Below are 25,493 nucleotides of genomic sequence, written 5' to 3'. Positions count from 1 at the left end.
GAAAACTGTAAATGAACCTGTCTCTTTTCTCAGAAATAGCATTAATTTGTAATAATGGTAAAGGTCTTTTATCAGAAGTTGATTGAGACAATTAAATAAGCACTTCAGAAACTATATTCTGAACCTATTTTATGGTTGCTTAGGTCTTTCACAATGCAGTGATATAATTTTACATTCAGGTTTTCTATGTGCATTGTACAGAATAGCTAGTGCATGTAATGCCATTTTTTAAGAGTTTTCCAAGACACTGTGTTCTTTGATGTCTGTAAGTAAAAATAATCTAATTTACCAGTTGTGTCATTTGAAAGATTTTCAACAAATTTTAAAAAAGTCAATATTCTAGGCTTCCTCTTTTCATTTCAGTTTCAGTGAATCATTTCAGTATCATTAAAAAAAACATTTTTATTATTCAGAATAGTCCTTTTTAAGGAAAAGTCTTAAATGACTCACTTTAAAAAATTCTTAATTTCTATTATTACAATCATCAGATTTGTTCCAAAAAATGTCATTAAGACTCATTCCCACTTTGACATAAGAAGTAATATTTTTAAGAAAAGTTATAATCAGTTAAATTTTGTATCACAAAATAAAACTATGAYGAAACCGATTTTTTAAAATTACTTTAAAAATTATGCTTAAATTTTTCATATTTAGGCTTCAGTTCTTCTAATCAAAGTCATCTGGGGTTTTTGCAAAGACACAATGAAAAAGATATCTTCACCCCAAGAATCTTTTTCTTACCCTTTTTTTCCTCTGATCAGTTTTAACACAGCTGCTGCTGCAACAAAATATAGCTACAGTTTTAAGCAGCAACCAAGAATTTTATAAATCAAGCCSTCTACAAATCCCTCTGGCCGTGTAATTTGAACGTGTGGCCTACATTTTGATGAAAAGGGTCCATACTAGAAACTATTCTAGCAAGGGATGTCAAGGACAACAGGAAGGGCTTCTGCAAATACATCAGCAGCAAGAGGAGGACTAGGGAAAATGTGGGCCTGCTCCTGAATGGGGCAGGGGCAGGGGCCCTGGTGACAAGGGATACGGAGAAGGCAGAATTGCTGAATGCCTTCTTTGCTTCAGTCTGCACTGCTAAGGTCAGCCCTCAGGAATCCTGCAACCTGGATGTGAGGGAGAAAGTCTGGAAAAAGGAAGACTTTCCTTTGGTTGAGGAGGATAGGGTTAGAGACCTTCTGGGCAGGCTGGACATCCACAAACCTATGGGTCCGGATGGGATACACCCACGGGTACGGAGGGAGCTGGCGGGTGTTGTTGCCAAGCTGCTCTCCATCATCTCTGAAAGGTCCTGGAGAGCTGGAGAGGTGCCTGAGGACTGKRAGAAAGCCAATGTCACTCCAGCCTTCAAAAAGGGCRAGAAGGAGKACCCAGGCAACTMYAGGWCMRTCAGCCTSACCTCYATCTGTGGAAAGGTGATGGAACAGCTCATTCTGGATGTCWTCTCCAGRCAYATGRAGGAWAAGAAGGTGGTGATCAGGAGTAGCCASCATGGATTCACCAAGGGGAAATCCTGCTTAACCAACCTGATAGCCTTCTGTGATGGCATGACTGGCTGGGTAGACGAGGGGAGAGCAGTGGATGTTGTGTACCTTGACTTCAGCAAGGCTTTTGACACTGCCTCCCCTAACATCCTGCTGCAGAAGCTCAGGAAGTGTGGGTTAGACAAGTGTACAGTGAGGTGGATTGAGAACTGGCTGAAAGTCAGAGCTCAGAGGGTCATCATCAGTGGTGTGGAGACCAGTTGGAGGCCTGTGGCTAGTGGCATCCCCCTCCCCCAGGGCTCAGTCCTGGKTCCCATCCTGTTCAACTTCTTCATCAATGACCTGGATGAGGGGACAGAGTGCCTCCTCAGCAAGTTTGCAGATGATCCCAAGCTGGGAGGAGTGGCTGACACACCTGAGGGCTGTGCAGAGTCCTCTTCAGAGAGGTGTCGACAGGCTGGAGAGCTGGGCAGAGAGGAACCTCCTGAGGTTCAACAAGGGCAAGTGCAGAGTCCTGAACCTAGGGAGGAATAATCCCATGCATCAGTACAGGCTRRRGGCTGACCTTCTGGAGAGCAGCTCTGCCGAGAAGGACCTGGGAGTGCTGGTGGATGACAAGTTGACCATGAGCMAGCAATGTGCCCTTGTGGCCAGGAAGGCCAATGGTCTCCTGGGGTGCMTTAGGAAGASTGTTKSCAGCAGGTGGAGGGAGGTGATCCTGCCCCTCTCCTCAGCCCTGGGGAGGCCTCATCTGTAGTGCTGTGTCCAGTTCTGGGCTCCCCAGGACAACAGAGACATGGAGCTACTGGAGAGAGTCCAGCGTAGGGCTACAAGGATGATCAGAGGGCTGGAGCACCTGCCCTATGAGGAACGGCTGCGAGAGCTGGGCCTSTTCAGCCTGGGGAAGAGAAGACTGAGGGGGGATCTGATCAATGTGTACAAGTACCTGAAGGGAGGGTGTCAAGGGGATGGGGACAAACTCTTTTCAGCTGTCCCGTGTCACAGGACAAGAGGCAATGGGCAGAAATTGAAGCACAGGAAGTTCYGCCTGACCGTGAGGGGGAATATCTTCCCTGTGAGAGTGACGGAGCGCTGGCACAGGTTGCCCAGAGAGGTTGTGGAGTGTCCTTCTCTGGAGATCTTCAAGGCCCGCCTGGAWGCAACCCTGTCTAACATGCTCTAGGTGACCCTGCTGAGCGGGGAAGTTGGACTAGATGATCTCCAGAGGTCCCTTCCAACCTTACTGATTCTATGATTGCAGCATCCTAAGCAAAGCCACACCTCTTAGAGAATGTCCTGTCACAGTCTATTTGTGTATTTTTCTTGCAGCTCATTTTGCTGGTGCATTTTCAATGCTGTCAAAGTGTTGTCCTTTCAGTAAATTAATTGGCACTAGTTTCTGATAGTTTACTCAATTCTGAATCRGTAGACATACATGTTGGGAAGAAATCCTGAGGATAGTAATATTGTGCATCCATAAATGCCTCTGCTGCTCACACCGGCAATATCACCAGAAGAACTACCAGATGGAAATCTCTGCTTATTAAAAATGGAACTTTGTGTTTTTATTACTTCATGTTTAGTTTTATGAAAGTCATTTGACTTCTCTAGGTCTTGTGGACATTTATCAAATAAATGGCAATTCTCAGAATACAGCAGTGTGAATATACCAGGCTTTATGTGGCATCATGCTCCATGACCTGAATTAATAACCTGAAAATTTTCATAAGACAGAAATCTCAAGGCATAAACATGTTCTGGCCCCAAGGTCTTCCCACTCAGATCCCTGTCCACACTTTGTATCTGCCACTGTGGTAGTTTAAGGGTTTTTAGAGCATGTACAACCTCCAGATTTTCCCCACTTTTGGATGAAGTAGTACTTCTAAGTATGGAAGGAGTGAAATATGAAATTTCTTGAAGCTAGTAGAAAGACTTCCACTTATATCCATTGTTTTTGAATTTAAGATAAGTTAGACAAAGGAACAAGTCATGAACAGGAATATGTCGCTTATTTAGATTGGACTTGCAAGGAGGTTCAGCTGGCTAGTTTGTTTTTCTCAGATGAAGAACAGCAGTTAAAYGATTAGTACTACTTCCTCCCTAACTCACTGCTTTTGCTGCTACATGRCAAAACTCAGCCACATTCTTTAAAAACAAATCCAAAAAATAAAAGCGTAATATGGATTGCTGTCTTCTGTGTGTTTTTGTCTTTTTTTTTCTCTCCTCAGGAAATGAAGGGGGCGGGGGGTATTGCAATTGCTCCTGCAATACAAATTTGCTCTTCTAAGTAACAGGGTCAAGCTAATACCTTAAGTCACATCAACACTGGGCTTCCTCTGTGAAAAATATCGGTCTGATGACCTGCTTGCTCTTCCAGATACATCTGTGAYAGCTGAGAGGTTTATAGTCTCCAGCTTCTGTCTTCCTTTCTTCTTATTGCCAATCCGTTTGTTTATCTTCCGCTCCTATTTCAGGTAATAGGGTTAGTTTTAAGGAGCATTTTATTATCTAGCTCAACAAAAGAGTAGTATCCATACCTGTGGCTTTGGTGGCTCATATAAGAAGCACGCACTCACTGAAATGGAGACTGAGATGAGGGTAAATGAGCAAACCCATTCCTTGAGATAAGTGAAATCCAACACTGCCCTCTTCCTTAGGAATTAGGAAGGGAGGATCTGCTTTGGCTTTCCCACTGGTAACAAATGTGTTTTATTCCTTTTGTAAGATGGTGATAGCTTGTAATGTTTTAATTTTAATAGTTTATTCTGATGAGTTCACAGCTCCACCATTAGTATTAATTAGTTATCTAGCAGCATGTTGAATTGACAGATCTTAACACTCCCCTCCCCAGGGGTTAATATCAATTAATTTAGAAGGCTGAAAAAGAGACTAGAGAAGGATAAAAATTTTACTTGAAAACTCATTTTTCCCTCCTCCCCTTTTGAGTTTTCTTTTACTGCTGGAATTATATACAATTGAATTGCATGACTCAATGGTTGCTATAATAATAATAATAAAACCCTCATACAAAATATAGATTAAAAGAAATGAAGAGTTCCCAGCACATATCTGACTTCTGGCTAATTAGAGGATTTGGTGTCTGCAGTGAATGTGTGAGGGCTGGAAGCTACAAAAATCTACAGGACATTTCATAGATCCTGCAATCGTGACATTTCCCCCTGTTTTCAGATCAATCACATAAAGCAGTGGAGCAAAGTTTAAGGACTGTAAAAGTAAAAAGTTAATTTCAATTATAAAAAGAAATCCCTTCCTTTTCTGTGTTTTTATTCTGCCGTTATCTCATAATAGCTGTAATAATTATTTGCAGAACCTTTTATGATAGTTCCTAATTTACCCTGAGTATCTGAACAGAAACTAAAAACAAAGACTTTATCACAACTAATTTATAGAGATTTGCAATACAGACTCTATATCTGAACTATATATAACTGCATGGTTAAACATTTTTTAATAACTTTTGTAAAGAAACAATTGGTGTGAAGGTACCTTTCAATGTATCCTAGGATAGGTGTCTCAGATAAGTCTGCTGAAATACTCAGATAAGTATTTATAGTAATAATAATGGTATTTATTTTATATTTAATAAAAGTATGCATATATATATGGTATATGGTATATTGTATAGTATAATAACATATACTATTATATAACATAATATATAACAATTATATTTTACATATATATTATGTGGTATAAAAATAACAGTAAGTAAKAGTATTTATTATTATAAACTCTTTCATAGAGTCCAGTTAAGTAGACTTAATGATTCAAGTATCCTAAAACAAAAGAACAAACAAATCTAAGGGTAAAGAGTGAACAGAGAATTCATGCTGAAACTCCTACTTCCAATCAAATCTATTTTTTACTATAGATCAACAAACTAATTCTATTTATGCTCTATTCTATTAGTTTGTCAAGCTGCCATGATATAAGGTTGTTGTATCACTCATTACAGTTCTGGAAAAGTTTCTTCTGAGATGGCTTTTCTTTTCCTTAGGTAACCTGTTGCCTCAAATCATGATCAAGATAAATTCATCACCTCCTCTGAAATATTCATGCTACTCAGAGACGATCACTCCAAAATCCTAGGTTATTTATTTTTTTTTTAATCTGTCCTGTCACATTATTTTCCATATTCAAGTATCTAAACTGAAATGTGTGTTTGGTAAATGTATTGATTTGCCATGATTTTACTCTCTGTAGAAATTCATCAAGTGTCATTTTAGTTCCATAGGGATAAATTATTTTGGTTCTTAAAGAAAGCATAATTTAATCTATATTCTGGCTAGTTCTAGTGCTTATTCAATTATCACAGCTCTAGTGTACCATTGCTGGAATGTATGTGCATTTTCTAAAAATTCCTTAAGACAATAATTTTTATATTCACTTTTTCTTGACCTCTAGAAACACTTAAGAACAATGAGCTCTTCATGATGCAGGGTAGAAGGCATTTTTGTAACTGCTTGCCTATCACAARTGTCATATGTTTCTGAAATATATCGGCTAGATTCTAGTACAAGCAAAACGATGCAACTTAGCATTTGAGTGTAAGAATTTACAGCTCCACAGAACAGGATCCTTTCAGTTGCTATAAATGTTGCCATATTGATGCTAATACCATAACTAAGTCGCTGATTATASTGCTCTTATTCTTACTGATTAGGACCTTGCTTTATGTATTCTTTCAGTAATTCTGATAGGATAATTTGTGTAGTACTGCTCAGCATTTGAAGGTCACATTGGGATGAAATACACACCTCCACACAAACATTAGTCTTCATTCTACACACTTAATTTTATGATTCTGGTAAGTATTAATATAGTTTTAAAAAGTTTTTATATATATATATATATATAGATTGTTTGGAGTGCATATATGATTTTTTAAGTTTTTTAATTAGCTTATGTGTTATGACTGGGTTAGATGAAATGTTTGAGAAAACATTTTTAAAATCTTCTAGAATAAAATATACATATGCATATTTTCAAACTTTTCTTTAAACAGATTTTTTATCACTAAAAGCAAGAGTTTTTAAAGAGCTTAGCTGTCATCAAATGACACTGATGCAAACTGGTTGAATAACTAGGACATTTTTGTCAATCAACTTTTTAACAACAATTTTTATTTTTAATCTCCTGACTGCAAAGTGTAGCTGATGGGCTTTTGTAATGTTTTATGTATGAAGTTGATACACATCAATTTTCAGCAGCAAATATATTTTATGTTAAGCTGATTGCAAAGTATTGCTTACCTTGCCAGAAGACAAAAAAGAAGAGGGGGCGGGCGGAAATCAGAGTTTTAAAATTGTGTGTCTCTTTAAGAAATCATCAAAAACCTACAAGGACAATACCCATTGAAAAATGTGGAAATTAGTCCAGTCTCAATTTTAATAAGTCAGCTACCTTCAGAACCCAACAGTTTGAACTCCTAATACTGAGAAGCAGGACAAAGAGTAGTTAGGCAATGAGAGAACTGAACAAGTGTCAYGTAACACAACCACTTAACACTTAATAGTGCGGAGCATGTAATAGAGTAGACCTAAAACACTATACCACACACTTGTTTGTGTTTCTAGTGCTATAATTCATAATTACTTTGAATTTATGGGCTTAGTGGGGAGGAGTGGCAGCTCGCTGAACCTGTGGGAGGTAGAAATTCTGCTTTAGAGAGTGTAATACCGATACTGAAAGTACATGTCTGTTATTGGTTTGAATCGGTATGGTTTGAATCGGTACAACGTTTACACTGGAAATTATGTATTGAAGAAACTGGGGTTGTAAAGATTCCCCGTGAGGAGAAGGCAGGNAAAAAAAAAAAAACAACATGAACACGATCACGAAGAAGAAAGACATCAGAAATGGCAGCCTCAACCTACTGATTCAGGAAGATCTAAATATTCAGTAAGGGGAAAGACAGCTGGGGCTATAACTCACCCTCTTTCAAATTAGGATCTTGTGAAGACACTGGAATGTGGCGAATGGAAAGCCAAGCACAAGTCAGGGAAGAGTAAAGAAGAAGGCGAGTGAACATGTGAAAATAAGAAGGCAGTTTCCAAAGGACTGTGCATCCAGATAGCCTGCAGTACCACAAACCCTAAAGACTTTAGGGACCTGAGAGTGGGGGAATGAGCACATCTCTCCACCACCAGGCTTAGTGTTTGATGCTGACACAGACAACATGCTGCTAAGGTAATGCTGAAATCATTGCTGCAAGGGAGGACTTAAAGCAGTTGTGGTAGGTAACTTGAAGTGGCGTATTTTTTCTCTAAAATTTCTTTTCGATGAATACTTAAACAGGCCCAGAGGCTGACCTCTAATTAACATGGATCAATGCAACATGCCATGTATACTACAGCTGAGATCGTTGAATAAGGACTAGAACTAGCTAGGACATATATCAAATCATGCATTGATTAAGACCTGAACTAGAACCAGAAAAAATATGTCCCTGTGGAACCAAAATGACATTTGTCCAATTTCTGTAGAAAGTAAAATAATAGCAAATCAACACATTTATCAAACATGAGTTAATGACCCAGAAACACAGATAGAATAGGTATGTAGAAACAATTCTTTAAATGTAGGTTTAGTTAGCGGAAAGACAATTCAAACCATCTAGCTCCAGGTGTCCAACTAAAGAGTCTAGTCACCTCACTGCCCTTCTAATGTCAGTGGAGAAAGACAGACTCCTCTAGAGAATGATTCAGACTTCAGATGTGCTGAACTGAACTCTAGTGGCTCTTCTTCCTTTACATTGTCCATATTAAAAAAATGAATTTGACTGATTATGCCCAAGAAATTCACAAATAATTCATGAAAGCATCCTAGTCTGTGTTAAATATATGGCTACTGTAATTAGGATATGATATTGGCATTTTTACAATATTCATCAATGGTGTAGTCACCAGTCCTGTCACACCACCCAGATGTATTTATAGTTGCTGAAAAACAGGAAAAAAATAAGTACTTTATTATTTTATGGCTCTTCTTTAGCTCTTCTGTGTTAATAGTAAAGAGTTAGGTTGTTTTGTTTTTTTTAAGATAAAATTTGGTCTTGAATAGTGGCTATGTTCTCTTCCATCTGTGTATAGTGAAACTGTCAAAAGAAGGACAGCTGATGTCAGAAAGGCTCATATTTATTCATGTTTAAATTGAGGTTGGCTGTGTTCGCTCTCGTTACTGTTGTCAAAAATGGTCAAGGACATCTAGGTATGTGTTTCCATAAATGACGTGATCATTCCAATACAACAATTCTGAATACTGAACCCTATAGCTCCATTACAGTTTCTAAAATGCTCCTCGTGCAGTACTATTTAGGAATCTGAAACCTACTTATCTGTTTTAGAAATGCAATTGCTATGACAACTCAAAGCAGCTCAGTATCACCTCTTGAAGCTCAGATCTGAAAATAAGAATTGTATGGTTAGCCAATCCGTTGTGAAAGCAGACTCTGTAGTGGAGGTGAATGAGAATTGCTTACGCCTTGGGGAACACATTTATTTCTTGATACTGAAATAGTTTCATTGAAAATGGCAAAAACAGAGAAAAACAAAAGTTTGAAATCCTTTATGCAATATTTATCAATTTGAGACAGACATCTAAGACCACACAAGATTTGACTCATTCATTAGAGTGAACTTTCCCTTTGCTGCATGCAGTATCTGTGCGCTTCATTTCAATTAAAATATAAAGCCACACATCAAATCATTCCTGCTTAGAAAGACAAGACCACCTGGTGGCTTCTGTATGCTTAATTCACTCTCTCCTGCCACAACTGCTTGAGGCTTTGATTAGCTTTATCTTACTTGCGAGAGGCACCCCGTGCAGAAGGAGACGGAATGATCCGCTTTCCTGTTGTCTCCGCCGTTCTGCAGGAAGCTTGCTCCATTCACATCACTGGGTTACCTGGAAAATACATTTTAAAAATCAAACAGGCTCTCATTCTTCACAGCCATCTAGCCTRTCTCAAACACCAAAGTAAAACTGGCTGAATCTTCTGACAACTTGCAATATAATTCCTAAGGCAAGGACTGCAAGATCTTCCTTTAATGCTTTAAATTTAATAAGATGAAGATTCGCTTTCTTTCCTGATGCATTTCTGATCATCTCTGTTACGTGTGTGTGTGCRTGCCAATATATGTTAATTCTTTTTAATTTATTTAGCAGACCATCACACCATTAATAAGCTTATATTTTTATTTTTCCCATAGGCATTTTAAGATGGAAGGGGAAAAGAATGAGACCGTAAAGGAGAAAGAAGTTAATTTATATTTTTGAGAAGTCTTGGACTGGAAGTAATGTCTAGGCTGAACTGTATGAATATACTTGCCAGGGCTAGGTATCAGCTGTGCTGCATTTTGTAATTATGTTAAGGCTGTTTACAGCATGTGCTTCAACTTTATTTTTAAAATGTGTATGCATATTTAAAGAAAAAAGACTCTTCTCAAGCTACAGCCACAGTGTGGGTTTAAATAAAATAATGGTGATCTCTAGCCTTTTAGAAAACACCTTTAACTCAGAAACTAAGCATATTATGAACATAAAAACTGTCAGACTTCAAAACACTAAAAAAAAAGAAAGGATGTTAGTTTGCAATTACTTATTTTTCCTTTTTCTTTTTTTTTTCCACTTCTCCTGTAGTTAAGCATAGGTTCCATGGATAGGGATCAAGCATTATATTTCTTATATAAATGTGTATATGTATTTCTCATATATATAAATATATATACGCACATAACATTGGATATGATGATAGTAAATAATCTTAGATTATATCTTTAGAGATAATCTGTTATACTGATATCAAYGTTGTCATATATTGAATCGTTTGAAGAGATCCTATTTATAGTCTAATTTCTCTTCTTCACAAGCTGTTTGAAGATGTATTGCCTTGCAAAGAAAGTTTCAAATTTTTTTGCACTTTAAATTACACGTGAAATATATTTCTTTTTTCAGTTTCTCTCTCTTTCCCTCCTCCCCCCATGTCACTTAATATTAAAGTGAGGCAAACAGATATGGATAGGCTCTGCAAACCCTTCCCGAGTGGATAAATTTTGCTTGTTTCATAGTCATAGAAATGGTCCTTGCTTGCTATCTTCCCAAAGAATAATCAGAGAAAAAAAAAAAAAAAAAAAAGAGTATCCTTCCATCCTTCCACATGGACACACACATCATTTCACTGATTTAATAATTAAAACACTTGACCATTAAAAGAGAAATAGTATACTTTATATCTCCTAAACTGACTTCATTTTAGTCCAGAAAATTATTATGAAACAAAGATAGATAATTTTTTTTCCCACTCATACTTGTTCACATCATATAATCAACAAATAATTATTAAAATATAGGAAGTTTTCAAGCGCCTTCTACATAAAATATTCTATCTTAGTATATAGAATAGTGAAACTGCTAAACTCACATGCTGTATTTCCAGCTGGAAAATCTTAACCTTTTCTAAAGGACATTTAAAGAATGAAAAGAGAGAGTCTATATAAACAAGTGTGCCTGGTCCATGGGAATCTGAGAGTTCAAAACAGCTTCAGATGTCAGATTTTAATTTGCAGCACGTCTAACTCCTAATTAACCTAACTATGAAGCTCAGCTAGAAAGTGAATTGTAAAAAAAAAAAAAAAAAAAAAAAAAGCATGTTTCCAGTATAGCAGATAAATAGGTAGCTATTACCTAGGTGTAGTTTCTGGATAGTTTACCTCCTCAGAGATCTTAAAATGGGATTGTTTACCAGTAATGAGTTTTTCCTAGGTGAGCAATTGCTTTTGTAGATATATAGCATGTTGAAAGGGCCCATTTACTTGTAGCCTATATATACCTGTAATTTGCTTGCACGCTATACAGATAGTGTTTRTAGGAGAAAACAAAATAGATGTACTGGTTTTGGCTTTCCTGCCTGCAATGTTTTTTTAAAAAATGTTTAGATTAATATTAAGTTCATCAAGATGCTTGAGCTTTGGTGTMAAAGGGATATTAGAGCAGGCTTGACACTTTACTAAAATTGCAACTCAATTGGAGATTTTATTTCGGTATTCTTCAGAAAAATAATACTCGCTTTATGAGTATAAACAAAATATGACTGTTTTTGTAAATCTTTAGAGGTTTGAGAATGAAGCAAGCAGCAGAACTTTCCACCTCCCTGAATGTCATGCCCCATATCATCTAACAAGGGAAAGAAATGGGGAAAGGTAGTTATCCAGTGGAGTAGGGTCATATGTTTTGGATACAGTCCCAAAACACGGCATCGTTAGACACTAGAGAGAAAAAACAGAAAGAGGAGTCACTGCATGCCCAGGACGGTGCTTTCCAGGAGCCCAAAACTGTGCTGAAATTTCCGCAGGGTCTGGGAAGAGTGAGGCAGCAGTTGTGCATGAAAGTCTGTGCCTCATCAGGTACACCTTTTATTTTATTTTATTTTTGGAGGAAGAGGAGATGTTTGAAGAAGTGTGGATATCTGTAAAGAAGCTGGAATGCAATCAAATAGAATGGATACTAGCAACAAACAAACAATGTGTCGAATTTTATTATCAATATGCCACCCACAAAGCCATAGGCAAGGTTAAATTTTGCACTAAAGGGAGAATTTCCACTTTTTTGTAACTTACAGAGATCCCATACAAAATCACCACACTTCCTACTTTTTGTATAGGGAGATGTTTTTAACGGTGAATTGTAAAAAGTGCAGGCAAAATGAGGTTTAAAAATATGACCTTAAAAATATAGTCTATTATCAGAGTGTGTTTGTCCTGCTAGATGTTAACATAAGGCATTCATTTTAGTTTCTCTTAATAATAAAGAACGGCAATCTTATGAATTACTCATTTTATTATGTCATATAAGATTAATACTTTTCCCTCCATTTTATTTTCTGCATAACTACAAATCCTTTCTTTAACATTAGCCAATCTAAAGAAAGCAATTCATTACAGCATGAAAATGCAGTCTTGGGCTCAAAGAATGTTAACTCTGCCAAAAATGTGTAGTCAACACATAAGAAAGAGAGAACAAGTGAAAAATATGTAACTGAATRAGTTTAAAATCAGTTATCATAAGGTACAATTCAGCAAAACAGAAGTACACCTTTTTCTTTAAACAAGACAAAAAGTTTATTAACATGTAAGTTATTTTAACATTTTTAATCGTATGATTTTTTGTTGCATAATTTAAAACATTAACATTCACAAATTATAGGACACTTTGGTTCTGAAATTCGATTTAAATAGTGCTGTATTTAAAGTGGATATTTAAATCTTAAAATAATGTTAGTGTCTAAGCTTAAAGCTGTAAGCTGTCAACACAGACTACCTTTGCCCTGATTGAAGAAAGTCATTAAGCATTGCCTCATTAAAGTTTATTGACTTAAGCACATGCTTAAAATCAATCATGTGCTTAAAAGCTGCTCCTTAAATAGATCTGGTTTCCTGAACGCTGATTTAATTCTGCCACGTATTGTGTTGAATAGATCATAGGCAATTAATACTGTTATTTCCTACCAGAGAAATGAAAAGTGAAAGACATTGTGTTCCTGAAATGGAAAGAAGTTCTTGGGACCCAGTGGTGGATTCACATGGAAAGAAGGGAAGCTGTGGGGGGGAGGGGTGGAAACTAGAGAAAATCTCTGATTAGTTTGTTTCTGAATTTAATTAGTTTGGTTGGTTTTGGGTGGTGGTTATAACCACTATTTCCCCCAAATCGTTCATCTCTAACTATGATCTGCAACCCTTCCCGCCTTGCCCCACATTACTATTCCCAACCTCATACTGATAGAGGTCTTCTAGACAAATTGAAACTGCCCAACCTGTTTGTACGGCTCATAAAAAAAGGCCTGTCTGCACCTATAAAAAGGTGAATACCTTCACATTCTGAGTGATTATATCACACGCTTCCTCACCCCGCGGCGCGCTGCGCTGACAGCAGTGCTAAAACACCTGTAGGATCAGCGCAGCTACGTGGCCCTGAGCGAGCCGCGTACTCCGTCTTGCGTGTCAGGCTTGAGCCGAACCTGCTCCTCCATCCGTCTGGTAATGCATCATCACAGCATCTCACTTTGATGATACACTGCACCAATACATCATCACAGGACTGTCAGTCAGAAGATGGCACCGGCTTGGATAAACAGATCCAAGAGCAGGTTCAGTTTAATTACAGGACAGAAGGCGTCCTGATGTTCCTTGGAGACAAAATGCATGTGCCAAGAATTAATATGCTTTGCATTGCTGTGCAGTGGTCTGACAAATATGCTGAAGCATMTGAAGAGAGTTCACACAGACTTTGTCAGGAGAGTAATTCTAAAACAAAAATGAAAAGTGAAAATCCTAATACCTTCTTCCTAAAAAAAAACCCCACAGACTCTAGCTATAATCTGTATTTCAGCACTTCAAAGAGGCTTTGCAAAGACACTGTCAGGTCAGATTTGGCTTATCATAGAGGCTATATAAAAATAAGCTGCTATTGGAGGAAATAATTTCTTTATTTTTCTTAAGATAAACATTCATCTTGTGCGAAGKTACACAAAGTAAATACACCAAGCAGGTCACCGCTACTTGTGGGAGCAAAATTTACCGTAGAAAAAAGGTAAACATCAATGTTTCTAAGCTGTAATTTAGTTTAAAAATCAATATGRTTTTATTTATTTATTTATTTTCTTATTTAGCTCTAAAATCAAAGAGACGAGATGTTCACAATTCATTYCTAGATAACTGACAGTTAATTTTTTTTATTACAAGGTATGGTGGGGGATTTTTTGTTTGTTTTGTTTTGTTTTGTTTTAATTTAGCTAGTGGATAGAATATTTCCAAAGTGAACACTACAGCTAGTATGAAAGCCTCAAAAATTATAACAATCTATTTAAACAGTAGTTATGTTTTCCTTAGTAAACTGAACTTTACGATAAAGTTTGTAGTTAGATAGAAAACAACACAATGTATGTATGTACAGCATGCACATATCTATACATATGTATATATATATGTTTTAGCTTCATTAGAACTTTCTCCCATATGTTTTTGTGTATGTATACAGATGTACATATACACATGTATATACATGCACATGTATGTGGGAGTAAGTACATAAAGTCAGTGCAGGATTCCACATGCTATTATCTTGATATGAATTTAAATTTAATTTATACCATTCCCAAATGGCTGTGCATTAGATTTTTGTGCAGTTATCACATTACTACGTTGTAAAGCTGTGAGGAAGAGGRTGGCACTTTTGCCTTCTCGGTTACAAAGTTTTTGGAGGGAGGGATTTAGCCCCGCRTTACAAGCATTCTCCTGCTGTAATTGTAAATGCAGAGCTGCAATTTTGACCGTGTTTTTTTGTTGTTGTTGTTGTTTATTTGTTTGCTTTTTACCTAGAAATGAATAACAAAAGGTTAAATTGCTGAGATTATAAAAATGGGTGAATGTTCTTTATCAGAGGATTAACAATGAAACAGTTTTTATTTTATCACACTAGCTAGTCCTTAGAAATCAAATAAAGTCTGTTGTTCTGGGACTTCTGCAAACAGAATGAAAGATCTAATGCATTTACAATTTTGACAAGGCAGCTAAAAATAAGAGAAAGAGACAAGCGTACAAGCAGGAAAATCAACTCCATGTCTGGAAAAAAAAATCCCACTGTATTTTTTTTGTGAGTGTTTTTGCTTTATTTTGTTTTATGATTGGAGTTTTTCTTTCTTGATATATTATTTTAGTTTTCTCAGAAGGGAAAATCTCAGGAGGCAGATTTCTAAATGGAAAAAGAATAAATGATAGAGGGGGGTTAGAGAATTGGGGCCAGGGTCTGAAGACAGTGGGTTACAAGAAATAAACTACACAGCCAATTACTTCAGGATAGAAAGTATTCTCCATATTACCTTCAAGAATAAAAAAATAAATAAATAAAATGAAAACAAAATGGTGTCTTTTGAGAGTTCAGCTGTTCTTTGGCCCTTAATTTTTTTCTTCAGTCGACTCTGCAATTTTTTTCTTCTAAACCARCTGTCTAGGTTTAAGTTTCTGCCTGGCTTATCCCTATAATTATTTTCCTGAGACTCACAGGGCTTACGGAGAGCAGGAGTAAAGGAGAAGGATTGTCACAGAGAAACTGGTTGCTCCTAGAACTTTAGTAAAATAATGTACACTAAACAACGAAAGATATTATTCTGCCAAAACAAATATTCACAGAGGGATTTTGGTACTAAACCATTATGTCTGTGCTATTGTGTACTAAAAACTTTCTCATGTGGGAAAGAGCTATAAGATGTGTTCATTTAAAACCACAGAAGCTATACTAAAAATATTGTCCCATGTAGGGCAAAGTTGTTATGAACACAGAAAACTTGTATTAAATTTCAAAGTGAAAGCTCCCTTCTTGTTTGAGAATGAGGGTCATCAGACCAGGAGTAAAGTGTCAGTCTACAAAAAGTCTTGTAGGTACATTGCCTGCAACCTTGTCACAGGATCATGGAGGTCAAGGACCTTGTTGGAGACCRTGGCTGATCTCCTCTGACCTCTTCTCCTGTGCTGCCCTTTGTTGAGARCAAGGCAGGGGAAGGGAAGCAGAGGGAGACTTGGGCATGCCTGAAACTCACCTTGCAACAGACTGAAAACATGTTTGGCATGTCCACTCAGACCTGGGAGCTTGGATGTCCTTAGGCATCCTCAGATGCCCTTAGATCTCTCAATTTAGACATCACAGGAGGTAACTAGGCATTGACAGAAATGGGCCAGTTCACCTACCGAGTTAGCTTCTTCGCAGCTATCGTTCCAAGCTGTCTGCGACATACAGGTCATCGCTGTCCTGGTTTATACTCAGCCGAGGTTTTCATAGCTTTCATTACTATCAGTGCTAGAAACATTGCTTTTTAATGAAAGCTTAGATTCTGGAGCACAAATTGCAAAGGATATCCAATAGTGACAACAGTTTAGCTAAAAAGAAAAGTATACCAGAACATGTTTCCATCATCTGAATGGAAAGAAATTAAAATCCACCACCTGAATGGTACAGTCAGCAGAAAAATATGGAAACAAATTGAAGATTAWCTCAGTTTTGGAAATAATTTAAGGTGTGATTTTCAAACACGTGGATTTTTTTTTCTCCTGACTTTGGTAAACTAAGCAAGATAAAAGAGCTTCCATTACCCACAGCTTGTTTTTTTCCTTTTATTTATTTATTTATTTATTTTGGGGGGGGGGKCGGTACCATTTGACTGTAAGGATTTCCGGTGCACTATGTTGTTCCTATCATATGGTTTGCTTTAACTGATAGAGACATTTTGTGTGTTAAAACTCTACTGCTGTACAGCTGTCTGCTAGTCTAAAGCTCAAACATACTGCAAGAGGAGGCAAAACTTTCTGGGTTTTGCTTTTTTTTTTTTTTTTTTTTTTTTTTTTTTCCTGAGTGATGGGGGAGGAAGTGCATAGAGATAGAGTACTAGAGTACTGTCATGGTTCCTGATTTGTTAGTATTCAGGTCAGTAGACCATGGCAGGCTGCTTCTGAGTGTTTTCCTTCTGTTGCTGTATCCTATCCAGTCCTGTGACAGGAACATCAAGAAAACTTGGTTAGTATTTCTGTTTTAAAATATCTGAGTTCTGATATATTTTCACCCTGAAGTGCTGAGCAGTTAGAAAGACAACTGAGTTCGCTTACAAATATTTGCAAAGATAACATTCAAATTGTGTTAAATAGTGCGAATCAAACTGTGACGAATCTGGGTACATATACACAGAGCACAATCGTTTTGTATTACCTCACTCTTCACTTCTTATAGCCTTGCATTGACTTCTATATATCTGAGTCCAACATCAAAAATGCAAAACTAACTTGGCTGCCTGCCCATTACAGAAAAGATGAAGCACACAAACTGGAAAATATTAAGATTTCCTTGTACGCCTGGGAATTTCTCAGTAAAACCATGTGGTGCACACTAAATCTCTGAGAGATGGCTAGAATCGTCTATACTTTTTACCTCCTATTTATTTTATTCTTTTTTTTTTTTTTGTTTCTCTTCAATTTAGAGCCCTTATTGCAAAGCAGTTTATCAACAGGCTGCCAAGATTAAAAGTTCTTGTCTTGGGAACAGCCCCGTTTTCATCATGTCAAACATATCACTCTGTCTCACGCATTACTCAGGTGAAGTAAAGAGATCGGCACCTAGGAAAATCTGAAAACATAAAATGGAAATTATCAGTAAACAGATGAAATATATTGCTTTAATGGAGTCTATGGGGTTACTCTGACAGCCTTTCCCTAAAACGTTATGAGCCACCGGGAGCTTGGGGGAATTCTGAGAAAGGATAATAATAATACTTTGTAGTTTTTAGTGCCTTTCAAATAAGGGTCTCAAAACACTTCACAAACATTAATCAAATGTCATAACAGTGCTGTGAGGTAGTGATCCGTTATTATTCACAAACAACAAAAGATCATTTAAAAAACAAAGCAAGACGAGGGTGTAAGTGCATTTGAGTGCCATCCAATTAAGCAGTCTCACTCAGCGTTTACGATTTTAGCAGAAACTTGAACTCGGCCAGGGGAGCAGCGGAGGGATCGGGTCAGTGCTGCACGAGGAGTCAACACTCCCTCGTACGCACCGTGCACCTCACTGGGATGTCACCTAACATCGCCTCGTGCCACGTGCGAAGCATCCATGACTTTGAACCCACGGATTTTGTGTTGCTGCCCTCGTTYAGGAAGTGGAGAACATCACCTCTGCTCTCCGTCGAGTCTTTGCTCACCGCAGCTGCCCCAGGCACAAACTAAAGCAGAGCTCCGTGAGAGGGCAACACTGCTAGGGCTAGTCATGCATGCAAAACTGTCCGAATACGAGAAAAATGACTAGAATAAGATGATTTCATGAAATGAATACAGAATACATGATGGCAAAGAAGCTGTTTAAGGAGGGTTAATGACKGTGCGACAGAACCACATTTTATTGAATAATTATAGAAAGTAAAAATCTTTTTAYGAGCGAGTATTATTTAACTATCTGATGCTAATAATTACTCAGCTTTAGATGATGCATGGACTGTAGCTGCTATAGTTAATATATGTTGATTTCATTATACATCAGAAGATGGACTCAAGTGAGAAATTAATTATTACAATAAAGGTTATATGAAATGTCTGACTGCTTAATTTGTATCTAATTKTGGTTTTTAGATTGTTTTTGTTATATCTTGCTTCATCTTATATATYTGATTATTTGGTTAAAATATTTATAAATATGTTTTAGAATATCAGYTCATTATTAGAAACAGTTTCAAGAAGGCTTAGCAGTCATATCATGTAAACATCCATCTTATAATTAAAACTCAATTAATATGTTTGTAGCAACCATTTGATGTTTAGGGTGTATACAAAAATTGCCTAATGAAATCTAAATTTAATCTCTATTAGAAACACTTTAATTTAAATTTGATCACAAATCTCTATCTCCACTTTACATCTTAAACATWAAAAGAATCACAAGAAGCAACAACGTCTTAATCACAGAAGATCTTTACCTCAGCTTGTTCAGTTTTCAAAAAGTCATGTTATTATGGCAGTTTGCAGAGCAGGGCAAAAAATTAATAAAGCTATGGAAAGAAAAAACTACACTAGAATGGTATATAATTTCTGTGCTTTTAAATGCACTCTCTTGTTTCCCTCACATGTGTGAGAAAGATTCAGATTCTTCTAGATGGGCAGACAGGTTCATCCACTCAAAGCCTCTGAAAATCCAGGCAATCCTTCGTRTGAAATCAGGATTTGACTGGGTAGAAGTAGCAGGACTGGTCTCAGGACTAATATGCTCTACCAACAGCCTGAATTGTGTCCCTGGYGGACTTATACATTTAGAAGTTGATGGTGATGGTGACATTACTGAAAGGCAAAAGAGAGTATAAAACATCTGCTGGGTAAGAGAGCAAAACAAAACTGRTATGTGCCCCAGAAGGGTTGTAAAGAGAAATGGGGTTAACATCCATAGCAAATGCAAGAAGAAATAATTCTCTCAAAAACTAAACAAGGTGAAAGTTAGCCTGGTAGCAGTGCTCTGCGTTAGCATTAAGAATAAGAAAACACAGGAAAAAAAAAATAAAGAAAGAAAAGCTCAGTTCACTGGAAAGGAAAAAAAAAAAAAAAAACGAGTAGCAGCCCAAGATTTCAGTAGCTGTTAATTTTGTAGCAATAAGAAAGGATTCCTTCTGGCTAGAAACAGGAGCAGGCTGATTTCACCATCTTCCCGCCCCTTTGCATCAACAGAGTGAGAATGTTCAGCAAACAGGAGGAAAACAAGTAATGTTATGTGGGCAGGGTAGACCATTTTTTCATTTATAAGTTTGTATGTACACTGAAACTCTACATACGTGAGTACATATGAACATACGAGTATTGTCTGAAGGATGTGAGGGTCCTGGTGGTCCTGAGTTGCAGCCTTTCCAGATCCAGCCAGGAAAACTGAACATGAATTATGTGTCTCATTTTTATGTGTACAGTGAATAAATTTGGGGTTATAGTAACCTTATTAGACTTGCCCCACACCTGCATGGTAAATAAAATGTGTCAACAAGTTGCACGTGAGAGAAGTCACCTTTCTGGATGCCAACTTTTGTAAAAGTACAAGAAAACCTGCAAACTGCCCTGGTTAATGGCTTTTGGGACTTTTTCAAATTAAAATTTGGAGCCTAGATCCAACGGACCCCTGCCTTAGAGTGACACTGATCAACTCAGAACTAGCTCATCTTCTTTGCCACTGACCCTCAGCCCTACAATGAACTACATGATTCTGACCCATCTTCACACTGTTAAACGGCATGTTATGGGCCACTAATGTGCCCAAGCAAAGCCGACAATGAAGGATGCTCCTGAACTGTTGCCTTCTTTTTCTTGCAGTTTCAGAAATATGTGAGTCACTCTATGTATGTGACTACCTTCTTTCTGTCTCCAGGCTCAGCCACAAAACTGTGGAAATACAGGAGAACATGAGACATGAAAGTGTTCCCATTCAAGTATTGCCCTTGTTTTAAACCTTATTATTTTACAGGTACATGATAAAGGCTAGAGCCATCTGGAAAATATAAAAGAGACAGACTGTAGATCTTCACACACATTATGCAGTGGCTTCAGGCATAAAGTAAGACTTCTGTGACTTTAAAGTATTCAAAAATTCTTGTTCTGTCAGCACAGRCATCCACATAATAAAATTTTGTATGTTTTTCTGTGCTTAGTGCCTTTGCATTAATGAATATATAGTTGGGATTTATTTGCAGAAAATATGTATAAGAATTATACTTCATTTGGAAAAAAAAATAACAAGAAACTCAGAGAAGTATTCAAGTCTCCTAAAAAACCCAGGTATCTAATCCAAACAAGTTCCATATCACCTTTTACATTTACTGAAGAGAGACAAGTACTTCCAGAGAGCTATCTATCTCACCTGYCTTAAGCACCTATACTAGGATACAGGCATTGCTCTCCATAGGTTGTCTGTATCTCTTTAGCTACAGAGGAAAACTTCAGGACTAATTTTAAAAAAGAAGCCTRACAAGTGAATGACAGAGAAACAAGGTACAGCTCACCCTTTGCATTTGGCTTACCTCAGTGAAGGTCCATTCACCTCAGTAAAAGATCTAACCAGAATCCTCATTCACTTTCTTTTCATTCCTTAAAGTGATCAGTAAGTGTGTAAAATTACAGCGTGGGATTTTTTTCAATCTGTTCAGTCTTCAAGAATGAAAAAATAAGTTCCAAGGCAGTGAAACCTCCAAAACATCTTCCTTCCTCCACACAACCTGTTCAGTTCATCATTCTCTCACTGAAACTTGTTTTGTCCTAGACTCTACTGAATAGTTTACAGTGCCCCCTATGGAGAAATAAGCTCTCATAACGGGACGCTCTACCTGAAAGTGCATTTGTCTCTCAGTATCATGATAAATAATATTTGTCTTTCTAGTGCACCACATTTATCTGCAGTTACAGTCTCTGATTTGCTTTGTCGCTCCCTATGGTACCAATACTGGGCCAGTCGACAATAAGGCAAGTTTATCTGAAAGATCTCCTTCCTGATTATTAGATCTGTTCATTGTACTCAGACAAGTTGCTGAAGAACTCTTTTCTTTCCTGCTTTTCATCTTTATACACTTTTTCCTCACTTACTCTCTTAATGGAGCAGCACAAGGTTGCTGTGGTTAAAACGAGCAGCTGTGAGGCAGAGAGTGACATTGTCATTAGAGTTTTCATTTTCATGCACACATTTGCTTCCTGGTTCTGAACCCATCATGTCCCTGATGCAGAATCATAAACAACTGTAGAGAGGATCAAGAGTGGGCAGCTAAAAGACACCCACAGTGAGACACAAGGACTGACTAATTGCATCTGGACATAGTCTGGGTTTATATATGCAAAGGCCGTGTCCTTACTCTTTTAACGCAGTCTTTATCCTTCTTGCTGCAAGTAAAATCAGAGTAATGAGGTACAATTCTGTGTTTGCTTACACGCAGTCAGAAGAGATTAATTAATAGATCCTATTAACTTTAAAACTGAGGAAGCTGAGAATTTTAACAGTAGAGCACTCACACTTCTTCCACAAGCAAAGTCAAGGCTGAGAGCAAACAAATATTTGCTAATGCTAAATGAATTATATAAATTCATTGTGAACATTATATAAATTGTGAACATACACACATACGTACACTCATGAATATTAGCCAGAAAATGCTCATTTCCCTTGGTTTATTGAATGGTTTTATCATCATCGTCATCATCATCTTTTCTGTTTGGTTTTCCTCTTATTCCTGGTATTGCCTTCTCATCAGCTTTCTGASTGCAACAGTTAATTTAGTACAATTTTGCAACAAAGGTTTAGTATTGTATTACCTGGGTATCCCCACATGTTACTCTTGTCATGGGATCCCTCCCACATTTATGTACTCGGTATGTGATGGAGACTGTTAAGTTTTATTTCTATTTATACATTATGATTTCCCTTTATCAAATTAGATTTTTCTTATCCTTGAGTAAAAAGACTGCAATTTTAAATGCTGTATGTCTTGTAAATGATCACCTTGCCAATAGACCTCTCGGTATTTCATTTTTGGACATATTTCTGTTATTATTAACARGTTAAATATAATATTCAAAACTATTGAGTCATTTTCTCTTTTATCAGAAAATAAGACAGTATATGTCTAAAAATTCGTCTAGTTTAACAGTATCTTCCAATTGTATTCCTCTACCAGGAAGATGTCTCCCTTATTATTGGTTCTATAATAAAATTATGTGTGTGCTCATATAAGATGTTAGAAGGTTGTTATATTGTCCTAGCAGTAGCTCCTCACATCCAACTTATTTCTTTCCTACTAAAAAAAAAAGTCATATCAGTGTCTTTTCAAGAATTGAAAATTGCCAGTTTTGAAAAACTAGTTATGTGAAAAGTAGGACTGAGGAAGCTTAATTTCCTCTGGCTCTGTGTTTCACATATATGTTACAAAAATAAGTYCCTTCCAAGTCCTTTCCATTCTGTTCTTGTAATACCTTTCCTTTTTTTTYCCCCCTCGCTTGGATGGTTAAGGAACAGGCATCAAAATCTATAACTAGATCTAAATTACAGTTATACTGAATGAACAATATGTGTGAACCTCTGCCTTCTGCTTGCAGAAATATCAACAGAACAAGCTGTTGATGGAGCAATCAAATTACAAATTGTATGTGTAGCCTGTAAGTCATATTATATTGAGCTATTGTAGGAACTTCTTACTTCTGAGATCTCTGTCCTTTTGTCAAAACTGACTTTGGACAATGACACACAATCAGGAAGCAGATAGACCCAAGCATGCGGAGAGATACAGAGACTGTGATATAATAGTCTCTGTTTGTTTGAGTGAAAAGTTTTTTTTTTTTTTTTTTTTTTTTTTTTTTTTTTTTTTTTTTTTTTTTTTTTTTTTAAGAATAGTAGGGGGTTTTAAGAGTCACTCAATACATGTGTAACCAGTTATGCCTCCACATCTGGCATTTTAAACATACGAGATTATGAGATTCTCTCTCTCTCTCTCTCTTTTTTTTTTTTAACTAAATGGTATACATTTATTTTATTGGTGCTTACATATTCAAACCTTCTCAATCTTACTATTATTTTGATTGCAGTGTAAAGGTCATACTAATAATACACACTTAAACATACTCTTTTACCAGTTCCTTATAAACAGTTTCTCAGATTCTATGTTGCACCATCAAAAGTACCTGTGCATTGTCCAGACACTTCAGTATATTTCAGATGGCAAGTAGATATCTCATTTAAGGTCACCTCACAATACCAGATCTTTCAAAGAAAATAATTGTAAAGGTTCTCTACCCATGAAATAAAAAATGTAAACRGAAAGAAGAAATGCATAAATAATACTATAAATAATACTACAAGAACTGTTTGGAGATAAAATATATTYTTATTTGACCTGAAAATTATATGACTACTACACGTGAAGACAAAAAAAAAGATGAAATATAATAATAGATAATAACAACAAACAAGCATTTAAGCACAAACATAAACTTTATCTATTGTTAAAAACAGTGGAAGAGAATAAGTAGTGTATATTAACTGGCTGCAAGGTAATCACCTTGCATCCACTCTGAGATGATTATTAACTCCACTTTGAGATGRCAGAGTTCAGGATCCTGCAGGAGAGAAGTAAGGCAACAAACAGGATTGCAACCCTGAACTTCAGGAGAGTGGACTTTAGGCTCTTCAGAGACCTACTTGGTGGAATCTCGTGGGTTAAGGCCCTAGAAGGAAGAGGGGGTCCAGGAGAGCTGGCTGCTATTCAAACATCACTTCCTCCAAGCTCAAGAGCGGCGCATCCCTGTGAGTAAGAAGTGCAGCAAAAGTGGCAGGAGACCTGCATGGATGAGCAAGGAGCTCCTGGCCAAACTCAGACAGAAGAAGAAAATACACAGACTGTGGAAGAGGGGACAGGCTACCTGGGAGGACTATAGGAATGCAGTCAGAGTATGTAGAGATGCAACGAGGAAGGTTAAGGCCTGTTGGAATTGAGTCTTGCTAGAGATGTCAAGGACAACAGGARGGGCTTCCTCAAATACATCAGTAGCAAGAGGAGGACTAGGGAAAATGTGGGCCCGCTTCTGAATAGGGTAGGGACCCTGGTGACAAGGGATACAGAGAAGGCAGAATTACTGAATGCCTTCTTTGCTTCAGTCTGCACTGCTAAGGGCAGCCCTCARGAATCCTGCAACCTGGATGTGAGGGAGAAAGTATGGAGTAWGGGAGACTTTSCTTTGGTTGAGGAGGATAGGATTAGAGACCTTCTGGGCAGGCTGGACATCCACATATCCATGGGCCCAGATGGGATGCAYCCAMGGGTACTGAGGGAGCTGGCAGATGTTGTTGCCAGGCCATTCTCCATCATCTTTGAAAGGTCCTGGAGAACTTGAGAGGTGCCTGAGGACTGTAAGAAAGCCAGTGTCACTCCAGCCTTCMAAAAGGGCGAGAAGGAGGACCCAGGCAACTACAGGYCAGTCAGCCTSACCTCYATCYSTGGAAAGGTGATGGAACAGCTCATTCTGGATGTCATCTCCAAGAACATGGAGGATAAGAAGGTGATCAGGAGTAGCCAGCATGGATTCACCAAGGGGAAGTCCTGCTTAACCAATCCAACAGTCTTCTGTGATGGAGTGACTGGCTGGGTAGATGAGGGGAGAGCAGTGGACGTTGTGTACCTTGACTTCAGCAAGGCTTTTGACACTGYCTCYSATRACATCCTCCTAGAGAAGCTCWRGARGTGTGGGATAGATGAGTGGTCAGTGAGGAGGATTGAGAACTGGCTGAAAGKCAGAGCTCAGAGGGTCGTCATCAGTGGTGTGGAGWCYAGYTGGARGCCTGTGGCTAGTGGTGTCCCCCAGGGCTCAGTCCTGGGTCCCATCCTGTTCAACTTTTTCATCAATGACCTGGATGAGGGGACAGAGTGCCTCCTCAGCAAGT

This window comes from Rhea americana, unplaced genomic scaffold (genome assembly GCF_003343005.1).
Source record: "Rhea americana isolate MKP2758 unplaced genomic scaffold, rheAme1 scaffold_3, whole genome shotgun sequence".
Lineage (NCBI taxonomy): Eukaryota > Metazoa > Chordata > Aves > Rheiformes > Rheidae > Rhea > Rhea americana.
Note: the sequence above shows the minus strand (reverse complement) of the source record.